This window comes from Perca flavescens, chromosome 2 (assembly GCF_004354835.1).
Source record: "Perca flavescens isolate YP-PL-M2 chromosome 2, PFLA_1.0, whole genome shotgun sequence".
NCBI classification, from domain to species: Eukaryota; Metazoa; Chordata; class Actinopteri; order Perciformes; family Percidae; genus Perca; species Perca flavescens.
Window position 1 is genome coordinate 34,963,760 of NC_041332.1, and position 22,500 is coordinate 34,986,259.

The 22,500-nt window shown below is 43.1% G+C and overlaps 1 protein-coding gene across 3 annotated transcripts in view; it reads left to right on the forward strand.

Annotated features, from left to right (window-relative positions):
• Positions 1 to 18,013, forward strand: part of LOC114548901 (endonuclease V) — a 124,759-nt gene extending 106,746 nt beyond the window's left edge. The window contains exons 11-12 of one of the 3 annotated variants that reach the window (XR_003691449.1): positions 10,729 to 10,809; positions 17,157 to 18,013. The gene's annotated coding sequence lies outside the window, so the exon portion shown is untranslated. The remainder of the gene's footprint in view (positions 1 to 10,728; positions 10,810 to 17,156) is intronic. The other 2 variants (XM_028568935.1, XM_028568944.1) reach the window with 2 other exon arrangements.
• Positions 18,014 to 22,500: the final 4,487 nt, after the last annotated feature.

The window sequence follows — 22,500 nt, forward strand, 5'->3', positions numbered from 1 at the left end:
AAAATCCTTTGGTAATCTCTCAGATTTCATGATGCCTTGCACACAGTCAAGGCACACAGTGCCAGAGGCAGCAAAACATCTTTGAACCTCCACCATATTTGACTGTAGGTACTGTGTTCTTTTCTTTGTAGGCCTAATTCTGTTTTCAGTAAACAGTAGAATGATGTGCCTTACCAAAAAGCTCTATCTTGGTCTCATCTGTCCACAAGATGTTTTCCCAGAAGGATTTTGGCTTACTCAAGTACATTTTGGCAAACTGTAGTCTTGCTTTTTTATGTCTGTGTGTCAGCAGTGGGGTCCTCCTGGGTCTCCTGCCATAGTGGGATCCCCCTGGGTCTCCTGCCATAGCGTTTCATTTCATTCAAATGTCGACTGATAGTTCATGCTGACACTGATGCACCCTGAGCCTGCAGGACAGCTTGAATTTCTTTGGAACTTGTTTGGGGCTTCTTATCCACCATCCGGACTATCCTGCGTTGCAACCTTTTCATCAATTTTTCTCTTCCGTGCTATGGGTTACAAACTTCTTGATAATGCTGCGCACTGTGGACAAAGGAACATCTAGATCTCTGGAGATGGACTTGTAACCTTGAGATTATTTTTCCACAATTTTGGTTCTCAAGTCCTCAGACAGTTCTCTTCTCCTCTTTCTGTTGTCCATGCTTAGTGTGGTACACACAGACACACAATGCACAGACTAAGTCAACTTCTCTCCTTTTTATCTGCTTTCAGGTGTGATTTTTATATTGTCCGCACCTGTTACTTGCCCCAGGTGAGTTTAAAGGAGCATCACATGCTTGAAACAATCTTATTTATTCACAATTTTTGAAAGGGTGTCAATAATTTTGTCCAGCCCATTTTTGGAGTTTTGTGTGCAATTATGTCAAATTTTCTTTTTTTCCTTCTTTTTTTTGTTTTGTTCCAATACACACAAAGGGAATACACATGTGTATAGCAAAACATGTGTTAATGCAATACTTGTCTATGAGAAATACTTGATTTTCTGGAAAAATGTCAGGGGTGCCAACACTTTTGGCCATGACTGTAGATACTAGAGTTTGAAAAGACTTCTGTAGAAGTTGAAGTATCAACTCAAGCTTTTTACTCAAGTAAAAATGTAAAAGTACTGGTTTCAAAACTACTTAAAGTATAAAAGTAATGTAAGGGGGAAAAAAAAATGCTATTAAGGACAAAAGCTTAGGCCGCGCCACAGGGGCCTATAGTGCACTACCCCACCTCCACAAAAAAAAACATTTTTCTAAAGGCCATAAGGACTATAACGTTATATTATTTTTTTAAATTAAATTGTTCAAAATTATAAAACAATAAAAAGTTGATCTAAAAAAAAAAAATAGGAGCACAAGGCGACATTAAAGAACGGCTTGTGTATTGCTATGGCCACAGGGTCAAATTTAAATGATCTATTAAAAATGTAACAATAACTTATGTGTTTTTCAGACAACGGCAGCTACAGTCTGGTGGTAGAATCCTCTCCAGTGAAATACAGTCACACTTTACACCGTTTAGCTGTCAGCATTTTAAAAGTGTTTACTCTAGCTGCTAGCTGCTAACGGTAGGCTAACGTTACCTGCTGTCGAGTGTTAACTAGCGTATATGGTATATGTTTATACTTCTCATCCAACCACAATCAAATTCACTCTATCCGGATGGCGCGATTTATCTGGATAAGTTGTTTTTTTTGTCTGTGTTTTTTTCGAACGATGACGAGCCGGAATGAAAACAAGCCGAACTGAAATAGGAGTAACGAGGCTATTTTTAAAATGTAAGGAGTAGAAAGTACAGATAATTGCGTGAAAATGTAAGGAGTAGAAGTAAAAAGTCTGCTGTAAAACAATTACTCCAGTAAAGTATAGATACCCAAAATTTCTACTTAAGTAAGGTAACGAAGATTTGTACTTTGTTACTTGACACCTCTGGTGTACAGACAGCTTTTTAATGTTGTAGCTCGTCTAGGTAGAGCTACATTAACTACTTTATATATTGTAGCATAAGAAAACCACATATTTTATAAGCAATTCATGTTTATTTGGATGTGAAATCTTAGTCTGTAAAAAAGTAGCCCTTATACAGTGTTCTACAGTCTATCTACTGCTAACACTAACACTACCGCCACTAGACACTAAAGGGCCTAATTTACTAACACTAGCGCAGTTTGCGCTGCATCTGTTTATGCAAGTTTGGTAATAGCGCACGCTATGCTTCCACATTTTGCGTAGTATTTATCAACCCTGACACCCATCAGGCAATCAGCGTCTTTCTCCGCCCACTATACCGTAAATTGCGCTGTAGCGAAGCGGTACTTGTGCTATGATACGGCTGAGTGCAGACTGTGATATTCCCACTGCTGATGCTATGACTGTTTGAAATGATCCTGCTGCCAATATTTGTAATGTAGCGAGGAGTTTAACAACTGCTGTAATGGGATGTGAACGCTGAGTGGGTGATTCAATGTCATCTTTGATTTCTTCCAGTAACTCTAATATTGCATGGCTGCTTGATCTGTAACGCAAAATGATGTTGTGTTCACTGACAAAGTGTGATTCTTATGTTAAAAACATTTTCAGCCTCGCCTATGTCTTCGTCTTGCTCAAATTACTGTTGCCATTTCACCAGCGGCATAAAGGTCTACGAGGAAACTCGATTGCGGCTGGTTTAGACCTGCTTTTAAGAGGTGGAGAATTTCCGCCGCAGAATACAGACGCGCTCTTACTGACAGTCTTTGTAAATACCACGGAATATATAATTAGGCGCATTTTGCGCTTATCCCCCCACCTTTTTGGGTGGAACTCCCACTTTCCCCACGACCCTCCCACGAACGCATATTGAAAGCGCAACTTGTCTCTTCTCGCTCATGTGGCAGACAATCTGCGATTTTACCCAAGTGCGCCCTGTTTGTAAATAGCCCACATCGGTTACGTCCGTCTTTGCGACCGATTAGCACCTGGAAACAGGCGCAAACGGCTTGATAAATCTAGCCCTAAAGTGTCAACTCCTATGAAATGTCCTGTGGATGTCATTTTGAATCACGAAGGCACAAGTTCTTAAAAACTCACCGTCTGATCTTGACTTGCGGCCTGTCACCACGCCGCAGATGTTGCCCATACATTTTTGTGTTTCTGGGCTTCTTTTCTTTCAGAAGTCGATCAGCGGTTTGCGTAGGTAGCCAGCTTCTGCTGGCGACTGGCTGGATGGCAGGTGTCTCTGTCTCTGTCACACTGCCAGGCCCCCTTCAGTCAGGTCACTGCTAACGTCACGCAGTGTCGGCCTGAGACCTGAAACTGCAGCTGATACGCTCGAAAATTCCATTTCATCACGGTTGACTCCTCCGTAGTCCCCTGACTTTAATCCGCATGCGTCAGTATTTCAAAGATGTGACCCATCAGGAGTTTTTCATACTCTTTCTCTTCATACATACATGACTTAACCCACACTATTATGTTTAATGTGGTTGTGGGGAAAGTGAGATGAATGCTGCTGTAAAATTGAATAAAAAAGTTGCGAATATGAGACCAAACCAGCCAATCTGTATTTTCATGAGATTCTGTTTCATCAGACTGCTCTCAGATGAAGCCATGGAAGAATATTGAGCACAGAAGGAACTCCGTATGAGTTAGTTAAACTCAACTTATTTGGATAGTAAAAGGTTGACTTAAAAAAAAAAGGCAGAATTTTGAATAAAGCAGAAAGGTTTTTGGATTTGTGTGAAATGAGAGAGAATGAGAGACCTGGAGGCCAAACCTTGGCGTGTGTGCACATTTTTTAAAGGTTTATATGAATCCACCCATTTAGACACACACAAATGGCATAGAGATGCATCTGCACACAAGCACGTTTGCGGTACACATATATTTTATTTTGAAACCCCAGGTAAAATGAGCGTGGTTGCACTTTGACCATCAGTGGGAATCCAAGCGAGATGCCACTTAATTTTCTGATGTGCAGCACGGTTTGGTTTGCACACCTGATATTATGAATGTAACATGGAGTTGGAAATAGTCATTCTGTTTGTATGAAATGCAACAAGAGGAGTAAGAATACAATAATAATAAAGTTGATTGATATTGAATATTGAGTTCTCAGGGGGAATTCCAATCCCTAGGTATCCAAATTGGTCATTTTATCACTTTATGAGGCACATGCATCTTTATTTTGGGAAAAACACCTATTTACCTACTTACTAAGATGTGACTTGTGTCTAGATCAGGGGTCTTCAACGTTTTTTAGTCCAGGGACCCCTTAGCTGAAAGAGAGACCTAGGGACATTATACTACATATACTGTATACAGTTGAGTTGCATTAAACTGGGCCGAATGGATGAAAATAAATGGATATTATTTATATACATTATGTTTTAACGTTAAACATACATGTGGAAGGCACAGTAAATCCTTATGCTTAACTGTATGGCTACCATATGGACCTTACCTATAGTAAGCTTATCTTCAATGTGAAAATTAAAAAAGAAATTTTACAAATAGGCCAATTTATCTTTGCTATAAATATGTTGAATTCATATTAATGTACATTTTCAGACATGTAGTAATAAAAAAAAAAAGAAACTTTCAAAAGAATATTATTTTTAACATTATTTGGTGACCACCTGCACTAACTCTGAGGACCCACTATGGGACACGGATCCCCTGTTGAAGATCTCTGGTCTAGATGGTGACCCTAGATTTGTGAAAACATCCTAACCCTCTAACCTGAACCATTTGAGGTCAATACCTGACCACACACACACGCTTAACCCTTGTGTTGTCCTTCCGGCTCACAACATTTTCTATGCTTTTGACTCTTTTTGAAAACCTTTTTTCAACACTTTTTTTTTTTTAATTCATGGTCAATAAACCTAATTTATATGACGTAATACCATCCATCCATCCATCCATCCATCTTCGTCCGCTTATCCGGTGTCGGGTCGCGGGGGGAGCAGCTCCAGCAGGGGACCCCAAACTTCCCTTTCCCGAGCAACATTAACCAGCTCCGACTGGGGGATCCCGAGGCGTTCCCAGGCCAGGTTGGAGATATAATCCCTCCACCTAGTCCTGGGTCTTCCCCGAGGCCTCCTCCCAGCTGGACGTGCCTGGAACACCTCCCTAGGGAGGCGCCCAGGGGGCATCCTTACCAGATGCCCGAACCACCTCAACTGGCTCCTTTCGACGCAAAGGAGCAGCAGCTCTACTCCGAGCTCCTCACGGATGACTGAGCTTCTCACCCTATCTCTAAGGGAGACGCCAGCCACCCTCCTGAGGAAACCCATTTCGGCCGCTTGTACCCTGGATCTCGTTCTTTCGGTCATGACCCAGCCTTCATGACCATAGGTGAGGGTAGGAACGAAAACTGACCGGTAGATCGAGAGCTTTGCCTTCTCGCTCAGCTCTCTTTTGTCACAACGGTGCGATAGATTGAATGCAATACCGCACCTGCTGCGCCGATTCTCCGACCAATCTCCCGCTCCATTGTCCCCTTACTCGCGAACAAAACCCCAAGGTACTTGAACTCCTTCACTTGGGGTAAGGACTCATTCCCTACCTGGAGTAGGCACTCCATCGGTTTCCTGCTGAGAACCATGGCCTCCGATTTAGAGGTGCTGATCCTCATCCCAACCGCTTCACTCTCGGTTGCGAACCGATCCAGTGAGTGCTGAAGGTCGCAGGCCGATGATGCCATCAGGACCACATCATCTGCAAAGAGCAGCGATGAGATCCCCAGCCCACCGAACCGCAACCCCTCCCCACCCCGACTACGCCTCGATATCCTGTCCATAAATATTACAAACAGGATTGGTGACAAAGCGCAGCCCTGGCGGAGGCCAACCCTCACCTGAAACGAGTCCGACTTACTACCGAGAACCCGACACAGCTCTCACTTTGGTCATACAGAGATTGGATGGCCCTGAGTAGAGACCCCTCACCCCATACTCCCGCAGCACCTCCCACAGTATCTCCCGGGGACCCGGTCATACGCCTTCTCCAAATCCACAAAACACATGTAGACCGGTTGGGCATACTCCCAGGCTCCCTCCAGGATCCTTGCGAGTGAAGAGCTGGTCCGTTGTTCCACGACCAGGACGGAATCCGCATTGTTCCTCCTCAACCCGAGGTTCGACTATCGGCCGAACCCTCCTTTCCAGCACCTTGGAGTAGACTTTACCAGGGAGGCTGAGAAGTGTGATACCCCTATAATTGGCACACACCCTCTGGTCCCCTTTTTAAAAAGAGGAACCACCACCCCAGTCTGCCACTCCTTTGGCACCGTCCCAGACTTCCACGCAATGTTGAAGAGGCGTGTCAACCAGGACAGCCCCTCCACACCCAGAGCCTTGAGCATTTCTGGACGGATCTCATCAATCCCCGGGGCTTTGCCACTGTGTAGTTGTTTGACTACATCAGTGACTTCCGCCTGGGAAATCGACGACAATCCCCCGTTATCCTCCAGCTCTGCCTCTAACATAGAGGGCGTATTAGTCGGATTCAGGAGTTCCTCAAAGTGCTCCTTCCACCGCCCTATTACCTCCTCAGTGGAGGTCAACAGTGTCCCATCCTTACTGTACACAGCTTGGATGGTTCCCCTTCCCCCCCCTGAGGTGGCGAACAGTTTTCCAGAAACACTTTGGTGCCGACCGAAAGTCCTTCTCCATGTCTTCTCCAAACTTCTCCCACACCCGCTGCTTTGCCTCTTTCACGGCAGAGGCTGCAGCCCTTCGGGCCCCTCGGTACCCTGCAACCGCCTCCGGAGTCCTCCGAGATAACATATCCCGGAAGGACTCCTTCTTCAGTCGGACGGCTTCCCCTGACCACTGGTGTCCACCACGGTGTTAAGTGGGTTACCGCCCCTTGAGGCACCTAAGATCCTAAGACCACAGCTCCTCGCCGCAGCTTCAGCAATGGAAACTTTGAACATTGTCCACTCGGGTTCAATGCCCCCAGCCTCCACAGGGATGCACGAAAAGCTCCGCCGGAGGTGTGAGTTGAAAGTCTGTCGGACAGGGCCTCCTCCAGACGTTCCCAATTTACCCGCACTACACGTTTGGGCTTACCAGGTCTGTCCAGAGTCTTCCCCACCCCTGACCCAACTCACCACCAGATGGTGATCGGTTGACAGCTCTGCCCCTCTCTTCACCCGAGTGTCCAAAACATACGGCCTCAGATCAGATGAAACGATTATGAAATCGATCATTGACCTTCGGCCTAGGGTGCTCTGGTACCAGGTACACTTATGAGCATCCCTATGTTCGAACATGGTGTTCGTTATAGACAATCCATGACTAGCACAGAAGTCCAACAACAAACAGCCACTCTGGTTTAGATCAGGGAGGCCGTTCCTCCCAATCACGCCTCTCCAGGTGTCTCCATCATTGCCCACGTGTGCGTTGAAGTCCCCCAGCAGAACAATGGAGTCCCCACTGGAGCCCCATGCAGGACTCCAGTCAAGGTCTCCAAGAAGGCCGAATACTCCGAACTCCTGTTTGGTGCATATGCACAGACAACAGTCAGAGTTTTCCCCCACAACCCGCAGGCGGCGGGGGAGGCGACCCTCTCGTCCACCGGGTAAACTCCAACACAGCGGCGCCAGCCGGGGCTTGTGAGTATCCCCACACCCGCCCGGCGCCTCACACCCTGGGCAACTCCGGAGAAGAAAAGAGTCCAACCCCTATCCAGGAGTATGGTTCCAGAACCCGAGACTGTGCGTAGAGGTAAGCCCCACCAGATCTAACCGTAGCGCCCACCTCCCGCACCAGTTCCGGCTCCTTCCCCACAGAGAGGTGACGCCCCACGCCCCCAGAGCCAGCGCCTGCCGCCCGGGTCTGGTCCGTCGAGGCCCCTGACCTTCACTGCCACCCATGTGGCATCGCACCCGACCCCAACGGTTCCTCCCACAGGTGGTGGGCCCATGGGCTGGAGAGATGGGAGCCACGTAGCTTGTTCGGGCTGTGCCCGGCCGGGCTCCGTGGCAAACCCGCCACCAGGCGCTCGCCCGACGAGCCCGCCGCTTGGGCCTGGCTCCAGACGGGGCCCCGGGCTTCCTCCGGGCAGGGTCACTCCATCTCTACCTTGCTTCTTCATTGGGGTTTTTGAACCATTCTTTGTCTGGCCCCTCACCTGAGACCACTTTGCCTTGGGAGACCCTACCAGGAGCACAAAGCTCCAGACAACACAGCCCTCAGGTTCACAGAGACACACAAACCTCTCCACCACGATAAGGTGATGGTTCACGGAGATACCTATTTTTTATTTAAAAAGGCAGAAATAATGAATTATTTTGACCAATAGTTGAGATCAGAGGATGTTGAGTGAATTACAGGCTGGTTTATCTTAAAGTTTAGTCAGGATACGGTTTTGAAACCATTTAAACATTGTTTTTCAAATGCTATAAAATTGAATAAAACGGCCAACATTTTTAATTAAAATTTCAATGGAAGTAATCATTTATTTTACCTGCGAAGAACGTCGTGTGGGTTCCGTACAACATACATCCATGCATCCATAAAGAAACCCATATTTCTAATATAAAAAAAAAAAACAGGTAAAATTTGACCTGAGGACAACACAGGGTTCAATGCAGCGTTGTTTTCTGGGAATCTCCTGTGAAGGCTATTTGAGTCAAGCATATCAAGCCAATCAAAACCACCTTATAGAAAGTAAATAGATTGAATGGCTATGCTAAAACAATACTGACTATAAATAGTATCAATAACAGGGTTTGATTCCATGAAAAGCTTAAGGATTGTAATCTTTAGCAGTTTAGACTGGTTCTGTTCCCATAAGATACCATTTTTGTACAGGATGATAGAAATCACGAAAATACATGACAACAGAACATACAGCAATGTAAAGGTGATCATGTGAGCAGCCTGAAAAATACTTGGAAGTTAATTTGCAGTATCTACAGTATATTTCTGAAAGATCAGTGCATTTCCTATAACTGCAAACTTTAGACTATTTAGATACATAACTATATTTTACAGACATCTGTCCTTTGTGGCAGTCTCTCTGTGTGAATAAAAAGATGTGCAGAGCCTGCTTTTTCTCCTTTACAAAAACAAAAGTACAATATTTGAAAAGGTTGTTAGGTTTTTGCAATTTTCCATCACCTTATTAGTACACACAATTCCAGGCAACTCCATCAGAATCAGGGAAAACAGCTCTGAACCTGTGGTCTGCTGACAATGTCTGAATAAGATCCTTGGCCTCTCTCTGCACCCCTGAATCCACACACACACACACACACACACACACACACACACACACGGATCATAAAGGCCAGCTTTCGCATGGTATGTCAGGGCCCCCTTCCCTCTCTCACACACAGTGACACAATCCACCATGATTCATCTCCCTGGCAGTGTGAAGTGTAAAGGAGATTATTACCAGTGAAGGGCTCAGCCCCCCTGAAGATCCACTGCTCTCCCGCCTGCCCTGCAGAGGAAATGGGAAAATATTGCTAATGTTTACAGCCCTGTGTGTGTGTGTGTGTGTGTGTGTGTGTGTGTGTGTGTGTGTGCGCGTGCGTGCGTGACCGTGTGCATGTTATGTGCAGTAGTAATGCCTGAAGCCTGACCAGCATGGCTAAGCAGTTCCCAGGCTTGTTTACCATCTAGAAATGTGCTGACTTTGAGGTTTTTTTGTGTGCAAATGTTTCTGTATGCATGCGTTTGCAGAAGTATGGCCATGGGTGTATGATCATGTGTAAATTTAGTTTTGCACATCAATAAATCCAGAAGCCAGCTGTTGTTGAAGCCTGTACAGTATGTTGTACAGGGTTTCTTTGTGTTTCTCTCTTCTTCCTTCTCTGTTTGTTGACCTCACTTTTGCGATTCTGACCAAAACAGGACTGAGGCCCATTTAAACAAAGAGTAGCATTACTGTATGACAAAATCATAATGCTACTCTGATCAGTAACTGTTAAGTGAGAGGTAAGCGGACTGGTATGCTAATCTAAATGCAAGCCTATTTGCACACATGTAAATTATACTGTAGGTCACTCATTATTTCTTAATGAGTTGTACGGTAGTGGCATCTTATCAATTAACATAAATAATTTGCAGAAATACTTGGAACTAGGGCTACAACTAACAATTATTTTCATTGTCTATTAATCTATCGATTATTTTCTCAAATAATCAAATTTATTTGGTCTATAAAATGATAGAAAATGCTTTAACAAAAAAAAAAAAAAAAGGAGTCAATCATTGTATACCAAAACCCAAAAATGACGACCTCCAATCTCTTTATCAGTCCTAAATTCAAAGATATTCAGCTTACTGTCATAGAGGAGAAAAGAAACCAGAAAATATTCACATTTATGAAGCTGGAATCCAAGAATTTTGACCTTTTTTTTTTCTTTCTTAAAAACTGACCCGGACATGGATTAATCGATTATCAAAACAGTTGCTGATTAATTTAATAGTTGACAAATAACTGATTAATTGATTAATCTTTGCGGCCCTGCTCAGCAATTGAGACCATCAACTTGTTATGAAAATGTTTACTGAGGTAATAAATCAAGTGAGAAGTAGGATCATTTTCCATAGACGTCTATACAGTCACACCTCTTTTTGCAACCAGCGGAGTTGCCCCTTGCTGGAAATTAGATAGAATGCAGGTTTAGGGCACTATCGCATTGGCGTCACTTTTCAGACCTTGAAGCTATGTCCATAATTTTTTTACAGTCTATGTTTACTACCCACTTCTGACTATATTTCAGCCTGGACCAAATGGGTGGACTGGCAGACATTGCCCTCCTTAGAGCCATGCTTTAAAATAAAGACAGAAGATTTCAAACAAGGTAAAATAAGACTATATATTTTTACGGTATTGTAAAAAAAAAAAAAAAAAAAAGATGTTTACTTGCTCACCATTTGTACGTTTTAGGTGCATATAGAACTATTCCCTGTCAAGTTTGTTTTTTATAAATCACAACCTTTGCGTGGGAATTGGCGTACACACATTTTCAGCCCTGTTTGTGCGTACGCCACGTTTATAAATGAGACCCCTGGACTGTTTTACTTGACTGCATAATTTAGAAAATATATATTCCTGTTGTGTATGTCTATTTTAGTTAACTTTTCTATTTTAGCTTAACGTTTGATCTGGTGATTGTGCTTTTTTTCAGTTATTAGGGACAGAAAATGCTGCTTTCATACTTAGCTTCATTTTTTTTATTGTACAAAAAAAAAACCATAGCAAAGCTGCAGATTGAAGATGATCAAATTTAGAGTAATTTATGTATGAAGGGGAGCTCTGCCTGAATAATGTGACCTATCAGCTTGGTATGTTTCTATCACTTGTTTACTTTGAGTTTCTATTTAATTTCAGAGGTTACCTGTAGCTTCAACATCAATGATTTGAGACTCAATATGGTTTCCCTTCCTTTAACCTTTTAAAGAACAAGATGCTTTCCTTTCTTTAGCAATGGTACAATGCTTGACACACAGCTCATGGTCTGGCAGTCTGGCAGTAGAACAAGGAGTACTGGAGAAAGGAAAATTGAATCTAAACAAGGCCTACCAGTCATCCACAAAGCATTCATTTCATATTGGCTGCAGCCCTATTAGCCTGGAAAAAAACTATTCTAAGTAATTACAAACTATAAATACATAATCCTTGAATATATTTATTAAAATTAAAATGTTCCCTCTTTATAATTAGAGCTGCATCCCATTAATATCCCCCTAATGTATCATCATGTCTTAAATCTAATTAGAAAAGATGCATAATAGCCTATTAGAGTAACCCTCCCCAACTCTAATTGCCTGACTCATAAGCCATCAAAGCTCCAGTGTACACTTTAAAGGTGTTGGTTCCAAAACTCATTGTTTGTCTTTCATTAACACTAAGCTTTTAATAGCAACACATGCAGTGTCAAAATGTGTCGCAGCAAGCACGTGTGTAAAAGCCACACTGGACAGTGGGGATATATTTACTATAAGTAGTGTCTATTTTAAGAAAGACCAAATGGGACATTGGGGAAATAGATATTGGAATGGGTCACTTTCATTTATTTGAACTCATCCGTGTCAAGCTGACATTGTCTGGCTACACATTTTAAAGCAATGATTTACAACAAAGCATGCCTTAGCAACTTTACATCAGTTACAACATATCGAGGTGAAAAGCAAAACATGAAATGCAGTTCCTTCCACCTCCTGCATTCTGTCAGATCACATGCAGATCAGCTGCAGTGTCTTTATTATGTGACAACAGGAAGTGTTTCATTTCACTGCACATACTGAGAAACATGAAAGAAATCATTAAATCGTCAATCTTGTTCAGAAAGGGTTGTAACCAAGCCAACCTGATTATTTAAAGGTCCCATGGCATGAAAATTTCACTTTGAGGTTTTTAACATTAATATGAGTTCCCCCAGCCTGCCTATGGTCCCCCAGTGGCTAGAAATGGTGATAGGTGTAAACCAAGCCCTGGGTATCCTGCTCTGCCTTTGAGAAAATGAAAGCTCAGATGGGCCAATTTGGAATCTTCTCCTTATGAGGTCATAAGGAGCGAGGTTACCTCTCTTTTCTCTGCTTTGCCTGCCCAGAGAATTTGGCCCACCCATGAGAGAGAGAGAGAGAAAGAGACTGACATCATGGCTTTCAAACGAGCAAAGTGACAGTTGGTCAAGGCCACCCCCCCCCCTCTCTCTCTCCTCCTCAATAGCTACAGACACAGTAATGGCACATACTAAGGAAAGCTCATTGTGGGACTGGCTCTAGTGGCTGGAATTCTGCACCAAGGCTAAATTTCGGGAAAGAGACTTCAGATACAGTATTAGGGGACCACTAAGGTCTATATAAAAGAGACTTCAGATACAGTATTAGGGGACCACTAAGGTCTATATAAAATAGACTCCAGATACAGTATTAGGGGACCACTAAGGTCTATATAAAAGAGACTTCAGATACAGTATTAGGGGACCACTAAGGTCTATATAAAAGAGACTTCAGATACAGTATTAGGGGACCACTAAGGTCTATATAAAAGAGACTTCAGATACAGTATTAGGGGACCACTAAGGTCTATATAAAAGAGGCTTCGGATACAGTATTAGGGGACCACTAAGGTCTATATAAAAGAGACTTCGGATACAGTATTAGGGGACCGCTAAGGTCTATATAAAAGAGACTTCAGATACAGTATTAGGGGACCGCTAAGGTCTATATAAAAGAGACTTCAGATACAGTATTAGGGGACCACTAAGGCCTATATAAAAGAGACTTCAGATACAGTATTAGGGGACCACTAAGGTCTATATAAAAGAGACTTCAGATACAGTATTAGGGGACCACTAAGGTCTATATAAAAGAGACTTCAGATACAGTATTAGGGGACCGCTAAGGTCTATATAAAAGAGGCTTCGGATACAGTATTAGGGGACCACTAAGGTCTATATAAAAGAGGCTTCGGATACAGTATTAGGGGACCACTAAGGTCTATATAAAAGACTTCAGATACAGTATTAGGGGACCACTAAGGTCTATATAAAAGACTTCAGATACAGTATTAGGGGACCACTAAGGTCTATATAAAAGAGACTTCAGATACAGTATTAGGGGACCACTAAGGTCTATATAAAAGAGGCTTCGGATACAGTATTAGGGGACCGCTAAGGTCTATATAAAAGAGACTTCAGATACAGTATTAGGGGACCACTAAGGCCTATATAAAAGAGACTTCAGATACAGTATTAGGGGACCACTAAGGCCTATATAAAAGCATCCAAAGAGCAGCATGTCATGGGACCTTTAAACTCTATTTGGAGGTAAAACTGAAAGTAAGTGCACCCCTTGTCAAAGAAAACCTGTGCATGCACATGTATGGCAAGTTTGGTTGGTCAAAGTTGAAGTAGGCCATTGGTTTGTGAACTCTGATGGATATTTACAACGGACAGTGTAATTATTTTACCATTCACCTTGGTTTTTTCTTTCAAATAGGTTTGGTTAAGACGGGGGTTAGTTTAAAACCTGTCCGATCGCCTTACTGTTGATGCTTTCTGTCCCATCTGACAGAGGTCCCAGCAATTGCCTTGTGGGTACAATATTATCATTACTGACAGAGACAATGGCCAAAGCTACAGAAGACCTAGATTGCAATAAACTGGAATTATCCTTTAATCCTAGCATTGATAGTGCCCAAATCTACATACTGAGCTGCATGGTAATACCAAGGCAAGACAAACAGAAAGCCAATTATAATAACCTAATGCTTTATTTCTGCAAAGCTACGACTTGATCAAAACGACTTGTAACAAAAAGGATATTCACCTGCAGTGATGATTTTGTAGTCATCAAACCCACACGCACAGACTCACATGCACATAAAATCCCACCAACAGAACTAATAACACACCTCCATAATCACCAGCCATACCATAAGTGTGTCAATATCTAATAACTAATATTAGATATGGACACCCTGCGGCTGCTCTGGACGCAGCGGGGGCCTCATCTTCTTTGCTCTTACACTGACCCTGAGTCAGCCTCTTGCCGTTATAGCTATATTATGCTTTTACTGCCCATTCAGCACCTTGACCGGCACTGTGGCCGCCTGTAACATGATATAACAGCTTGCCATCTCTTTCTCCATCTGGCTCGCTCTATTTTTTTTGTCTTTCTCACGCAATTCCTGATTCCAGTGTACCTCCGCTGCTATATGTTGCTCAGTGTCGCTCTCCTCCAGTTTGCCTGCTGGTGCTGATTGCCTCCGTAATGCACTGGAAATGTCCTGGGTGACTATTCAGCGCAAATTGCTTTGTGTTGTGTTGCTGTAGGGCCCAAACTAACTGGACTGGGGAGGCAGGTTGCAGCCCCCACTGTTTGGGGAAAATAATGACGGAGGCTGCTAATGGGCCTCGCTGTTAGGCTCCAGTTTTTGCTGCTACAGCATAGAATTAGCTGTGGCATGATAGTATAAGGTTTTCAGTATGGTGTTGATGAAGCCCCTTGGTGTAAACTCACCTCTGAGTTGAAATACATCATTATACCATCAGATCTGGATGCTTTCCTGTTAACGCATCATGGCCCATGTTCATAATTGGCCAAAGAGCCTCAAAGTGACGCATGTTTGGTCCTACTTTTAGGACCAGGACTAAGAACATTTTATAAACTTTCTTAACTTATAGGGAATCACTCTTATCTCTGCTGATATGTCACGAGTTAGGCAGAGATTAGGAGAGATAGATTTTTTGGGAATGCTTGATGACGAATGGCTTAATGAAAGATCGTTTTGACTACAGACTACAGATAAAAAATAGCATTTTGGCTAATTCTGGCCTTTTTAATCCACGTGTAATCTTGCATTTTATCATTTTGCATTGTCCTTCTTCTGTCCTTTGTACTTCTTAAATAAACTGAATTGAATGGACAAAAGCCGAGTCATATTTGAGACTGACCTTGTGCAATATGTAAATGAGAACACATGCTTGCCTTGCATTTCATTGTAACAGTGATGATTCTGTCAGAGCCAACATTTTTGGCAGTCATACTGTAAATCAAACTTTGATCGTGCTTTTGCACGCCATCAAGATGTGCAGGCCGAGGGTCCTCAGTGACAGCAGACTATCATGGCCCTCTGGCTGAATGTCAGCTGCATAATGAAGGATACCTTAACTTAATTACAACAGGTAAAATATTTTATAGGGTCTTATATCCTGTTATTTTTTAGTCAGGCTATTGTAAATAATAATGTAGCAGGCCTATAATATTGGGAAGAGGACTGTGACAATATATGGTCATATTGTTATAGTGCATTTCCTCCAGACTGTGTAACATTTCAAGAGTACCAAACTTTACTCTGTAAGGGTTGTAATAGTTAAAAGGGGAATTGGAAAGTGGAAGAGAAGACTCCATGTTCTCCAAAGATTGCCTGTGCAATAGTTGCCTGATGCAGCACTATTATAAGAACTATAAAACGTTGTGTGTTGGAGTCAAATTACTCATTTTAATTTACTTAAAACAACTTTTGGCGGGGCCCTGGTAATTTACCTGGTAGATCGTGCGCCCCATGTACTAAGGCTTACAAGAGTCCTTACCGCAGCGGCTCGGGTTTGATTCCGACTTGCGTCCCTTTGCAGCATGTCATCCCCTCTCTCCCCCCCCCTTTCCTGTAGAGCCCTGCAAGCCCATCGGGGCCCGACGGGGCCCGACAGGCTAAGCCCATTCGGGCCGGGCTCGGGACGTTTTTTTTTTTTTTACAGATCGGGCTCGGGTCGGACTCTGGCTTATTTAAGCTTCTCTCCTCATTGTGCCCATCTTAAGGCCGTTTTACAGTTGTGCGGAGGCTCCACGCAGAGCTCTCGCCGTAGCCTATGTAAGTGGCCTGATGTTTATACTTGTGCGCTGGTGTGTGCGTCGAGCCGCGTGTGTGTGTGTGTGGGGAGTGTGTGGTAGAGTGAGAAGTGAGAGAGTGCTGGCGATCGGAGCGAGTAGTGACTCTAGAGTCATAGTGACAGAAACAAAGTGTCTCCCCTGTGTTTTCTGACCACGGTGGGGAATCTGTAGCAGGAAAAGTTGGCCCTCTCCTTGATTTCATGTTGTTTATGGAGAAGGCGACATGTGTGTGTTTGCGTGTGTAGCAGAGACAGAGCGCATCAGAGAACGCGCGTTGGAGAGAGAGAGAGAGAGAGAGAGAGAGAGAGAGAGAGCGTCAAAGAGCGCGCGTCAGAGAGAGCTTAAAGTGATTGATGTTGGTCTAGGGTCGGGCCGGGTTCGGGCTGAAAAAATTGCACGCTTTGTCGGGCTGGGGTCGGGTAGGGCTTGAACACCACGGGCCAGGGCCGGGTTAGGGCTGGAGTTTTTGGCCCGTGCAGGGCTCTACTTTTCTGTCTTAAGCTGTCCTATGCATTAAAGGCCCAAAAGCCCCCCAAAAAAATCTTAAAAACATCCCCTGATAAATATTTTTGCACATTGTGTGCAAAACTAATTTAAATTATAGTGTGGCCTAGACATACTCTATCTGTAAAGTGTCCTGAGATAACTTGTGTTATAATTTGACGCTACAAACAAAATTGAATTGAAAACTGTACAGCTTCCCAACTCTAAAATACAGTTCTTTTCTTTCTTCTTTCTTCTTTACTGTAGACAGTAATATATTTATTTTATTGCATTAAATGGTTTGTTCTGTCTCCTCTTGTTTCAGGTTGCAGATGCAGCGAAGGATCTCAACATTTTGAAATTTGACATTCTGAAGACCAGCAACTACAGAAGACCACTAAAAAGTGTGTGTGTGTGTGTGTGTGCGTGTGCGTGTGTGTGTGGTAACTTTGATTGCTTTTTGAGTGCTTTTAAAAGTGCAGCTGTTTTAGTCTGGGCCAAGACACAAGTCGCATTAACTGTATCTTTTTATGCACTCGCTCCATATTTAAACTGAATATGGGTCAGATTGGCTCTTTTTAAACACTGTTCTAATTACATTTTTGGGTCACTCGGCTTTTTAAACTGGGAGCCTCGTCAATAAATTATAAAAAAATGTCCCTGATCTGCTTCAGAGTGCTGATCATCTGCTAATATCTCTTGGTTGTGTGAAACTGTGCTCAATGGTAAATTCTACAGTGAGCTGTATGGGAACAGCAAACGGTATCACACACACACACACACACACACACACACACACACACACACACACACACACACACACACACACACACACACACAGTCCCAGTTTATATGGTGTATAATGTGTCTCTCTTTAAATGAGTCAGACTTGGCAGAGGGCACCGCTGTGCCAGGCCGGTCCCAGCGAGGCGAGCGGAAAAGAAGGGCAGGGGGAAGGGGGCTGACTCTGCAGGGATGGGGGCCAGAAATAGAAGTGGTCAGATAGGGCGGTATTGATCAGCAGGAGGGGTCAGAAGATCAGCTGGTGGAGACCGCAGACTGGCCCCACGTCAGAGGGATGTACAGCGTGTAGGTACATACTTTAGATACAATACAGCATGGACAGATTGTGGCCTTTAAGGCAGCAGGAGAGGTTATTACATGCTGCTGAAATCACATACTGTAAGACGCTTGGTAACTGATGCTAAGTAGAAACTATGAACACTCTAATCAGGCTTTGTTTGTTTGATTTAATTGACAATTTTTTAACAGTTTGATCAAGTGTTTACTGATTGAAGTAATGTTAAAGCGTAACTCTCGCCAAAATGCATCCTAGGGTATTTTTGTGAATGTACGTGAGTCAAACTTTAGTTTAAAAGCATATTTAGGACCGAATCGCCACTTTTAAGATTCACCGTATTCTCGTTTTTGGGTCAAATGGCCTTTTGAATGAGAGAGCTAGGGGCACTCTCATGCTAGTCTCAAAATAGCTATTTTAGAAATACTAAGAAGGCTCGACACAACATGAAACTTTGCTTTAAGTATCACCAGGGGCTCTACACCTTAACGCAAACATTGACAACATTCTTTGTGTACATAGATTTACTAAAAAGAAAGTTTTGGACCGCAGCTGTTAAATATGCTTTTACACTAAAGTTTGACTCACGGTACATTCACAAAAATTCCCTAGGATGCATTTTGGTGAGAGTTACGCTTTAGGTAACTTAGGCACCCTGTAAGTCTGAAGTTTTCTGATTCTGTAAAAGATACATTTACATCACTACTATATGTACATATCAGAAGGCCTGTGTTTTATTTAATATAGCTCACATTTATATGGACATTGGTTTTGATTGTAAGCACTTGTTCACTCCTCTTCTGTTAGACAGCTGTACAGAATGCCACAGGAGGCAAAGGTATGCTTTATGGAATTTTACTTTAAAGGAACACGCCGACTTATTGGGAATTGAGCTTATTCACCGTAACCCCCAGAGTTAGACAAGTCCATACATACCCTTCTCATCTCCGTGCGTGCTGTAAGGCTGTCTGACGGCTCCAGCGGCATCAGGCCAGCACAGAACATGCAGGTGAATGGTTCCAGCAATCCTACTGCTCCGAATAAGTGACAAAATAACGGCAACATGTTCCTATTTACATGTTGTGATTTGTAGAGTCACAGCGTGTACAAAAAACAACGTAACATGAGACACAGCCGTCTGCTAACTGTAAACAAACCGGGAACTATATTCTCAGGCGGAAGAATATAGTACTTGGGTGGAGTCACATCTTTGAAATGCTCTGAAACCTTTCAATGGTGAAAGCTCCTGAATGCACCCTGAGCTATTCTTGAAAAAAGTGATAACTAGTTAGGGTCTCTGCTGACTAAACGAAATATGGCAGAGTCGATGTTGGATTGGCAAACTGTCGCTACTGCTGTAAAGCCATCCAGTTAGGAGCAGCCATCACAAACAATAGCAGACGGACAAGGTTAAACTGACCTGTTGAAGACAGTGAAACAGCTGAGCTAACGTTAATACTTACTTGTCCATAACGACGAGAGCCCTCATCAGTTTTCATTCCTTTCAAATCACGGAGGTTTCTGCAGCGTTGAAACGCCTCGCTGATGTTAACAAGGCTCTAACTCCTTTCCTGGTCATACAACTTCTTTTTTAATTTGTATTCTATAGTCTGTTTCTCTGGCCAACTCTTCTTGTTGATAATTCCTGGCCCCTGGGGTTAAATTAGCTTCGCTTAATATACCTTTAACATAACCTGTAGCCAGGGGTTAATCTGATTTGCAGTTTCATACATCGGTGTTGCATTCAGCAGCAGCGGTGAACTGCAGCGATGCAGCGCTGAGTCCAGTGTCTGTGGTTAGTTCACATGTCTGTAATAACGGCAGGACAGTTGAGCGTCTATTATCCAAACTGCTTAAGTCAGCTGAGTGAAGTGATGATAATGTTGTCGGTAGCCTCCAGTTACAAACACAACGACACGCTAACATGCTGACAGTTTTACGTGGAGTGAGCAATGCACCGGACTCAGTTTGAAAAAAATTTGCTTTTTAAATGCTACATTGTTTGTCAGCATTACAACCGGTCACTTCAGGACGAAATCTGACCTTGGCATGCAGTTATAATTTAGCTTTACTGTAAACTCAATTCCTGGCATTTCTCCTGGCGTTTTTCACCACTTTGGAAGAAGGACATATTGGGAGCAACAGGCGAACCTGCTTCCCTGAACTTTGGGTTCCCCCCACCTGCCAAATCCCGTGTTAACCCCTGCCTGTAACCCCAAAAACTCATGTAGCCTTGGCCTTTGAAAATTAAACCCAGTTACTACTAAGTAGCAAGCTTGTGACTGGGAGGTTATCGGTTCAATCCCCAGACCGACAGAATAAAATCTGGGTAGGAAAATGAAAGAGCAGCGCTTGTCCCTCCCTCATTACCACCACTAAGGTGCCCTCAAGGAAGGCCCTTAACCCAAAAAACCCCGATCAGACTGTGGTTGTACTGGGCAGCTTCCAGGTATGAATGTGTAACTGTGTGAATGTGACAGGTCGTCGTTGCAAATGAGAATTTGTTCTCAATCGGCTTACCTGGTTAGATAAAGGTTAAATAAAAAATAAAAGTAGTGGAAGTAACGATTGCAGCTAAAGTTATAAACCAGCAAGGTGTTTCTTCTTCCAGCGATTACCATCTTCACAATAAATCACAGTAAATCACACAGGCAAGGAACATAAAAATACACGGTAGTACGGTCAACAATATGGCTAATCAAACGGCTGAATAAAAATATACGTCTTTATCTGCTTTAAAAAAAAATAACAGAGGCTGCAGCTCTTAAAACATGATGCAAAGCGTTCCACAGTCTAGGAATGACTATTTCAAAAGCTACGTAACCTTTATTTTCAGCTTAGTACGAGGAACAGCATAAGCAAAGAATCCCCCTTCCAATACCACCATGGATATAGTGCTGCTCGGTCAGCCATGCCAAAACACGTATTTATGAACTTCAACATCCAATGGAAAATAATCTCAAAATGAAATAGCACAACGTGGTGCTGACATAAAACACAGCGCTTTCAAGCCGGAGAGTGGAATTCACTTTGCAGGCGAAACCCAGGAAACGCTCGTCGTTTTGGTGCCTAAACTTAACTGTCATCGCCGCATAACGCTCACCTTTTCTGGCTAAACTCCACCACGACAGTTCCCTGAAAGGAGCGTCATCTGGCGGTGCCTGTAGCCGGCTCGCAGTCCGGCTAAACAACTGCCACTGGTAGCAGGTGTACCGGAGCTCTGTAGCGGCGAAATACAACCAGCAACTGCCGCTCGGATTTTATCGTTCTGTGACACTGTGTTCACATTACAGCACTTTACTTAGTTTAAAATACTTCTATTTTAGGTATATATATAGTGTTGATCACTTTGATGGGGGAATACATTTTGTCCCCACCAGGGATATAAATAATCCAGCAGAGGAAAGTCACACCCTGCATAGGAACAGTTAGTTCCTACCTTTACTTGCTTCACATTTTTAACTGCGACCACCAAGATACTGAACATTTTAGCACTATTCACACACCATACGAAGCAGTATTAACACTAGAGGATTCTATATCACTGGTCTGACAGCATATCCTCTGCTGTTCTCTGTTAGCTCCACAGTTTTACTATCTGCAATCCCTCCATCTCCCCTTTCACTCTGAGTTTCAGAGGCCCTGAGCAGTTGAAACTTGACTGGACATCCTTGCTATGTGGTTATTTGGAGCCTGAAGCCCCTGACAGAGGGCAGCGATCCGGCTGTCCTCCTCTGACAGCTCCACCACTGTTCTCTCCACAGCCTCTCTGTCCCTCTCATTCTCTCCCTCATTCTTTTTCAAGACAAGCTGCTTTGTTTTGGCTCACCATCAACTCTGACCTCCTTTTATCTTCGTGTTTAAATGGTTTTCTCAGCTTCATAATTGTCCTGTCTTTTTCCTCTGGTTTCATTTGTTGTTCAAGAATGTGATTTTCTTTCTGATTTGTGTCTTATAATTTCCAATATTGTATTTTACAAGGCTGTGGCCCTGATACCTGTACCCTGCTGTAAAATTGATTGAAAGTAATTTAATACTTTATACAACTAGAATTACAGGTTTAACTTTAAGTTTGAGCAACATAGATTTTTCTAAATAGATGTACATCATCCTCACCAATCCCACCAATCGGTCCCAAAACGTCCCAGTTAGAGAGGGAATGCGCTAAATATATTCTCTGTAAATCTTTACAATCATCCCCAAAAGGACCAAGAAGGCCTGTCTTGTTGAACGATCCACATTTTTCTTCATAACTTGGAGCTCGCTAGCTCGAAGTTGTTTCTTGAAGAGAACGGAGTTTGGGAACGGCAACGCACAGAGAGCGGAAGACAATGGACGCGTCTGATGTCAGGATGCAATTATCTGGGGGGGCATTTTAGGCATTTATTTTTTTTATAGGACAGCTGAAGACATATATGTGTATATACAGTGAGGAAAATAAGTATTTGAACACCCTGCTATTTTGCAAGTTCTCCCACTTAGAAATCATGGAGGGGTCTGAAATTGTCATCGTAGGTGCATGTCCACTGTGAGAGACATAATCTAAAAAAAAATAATCCAGAAATCACAATATATGATTTTTTAACTATTT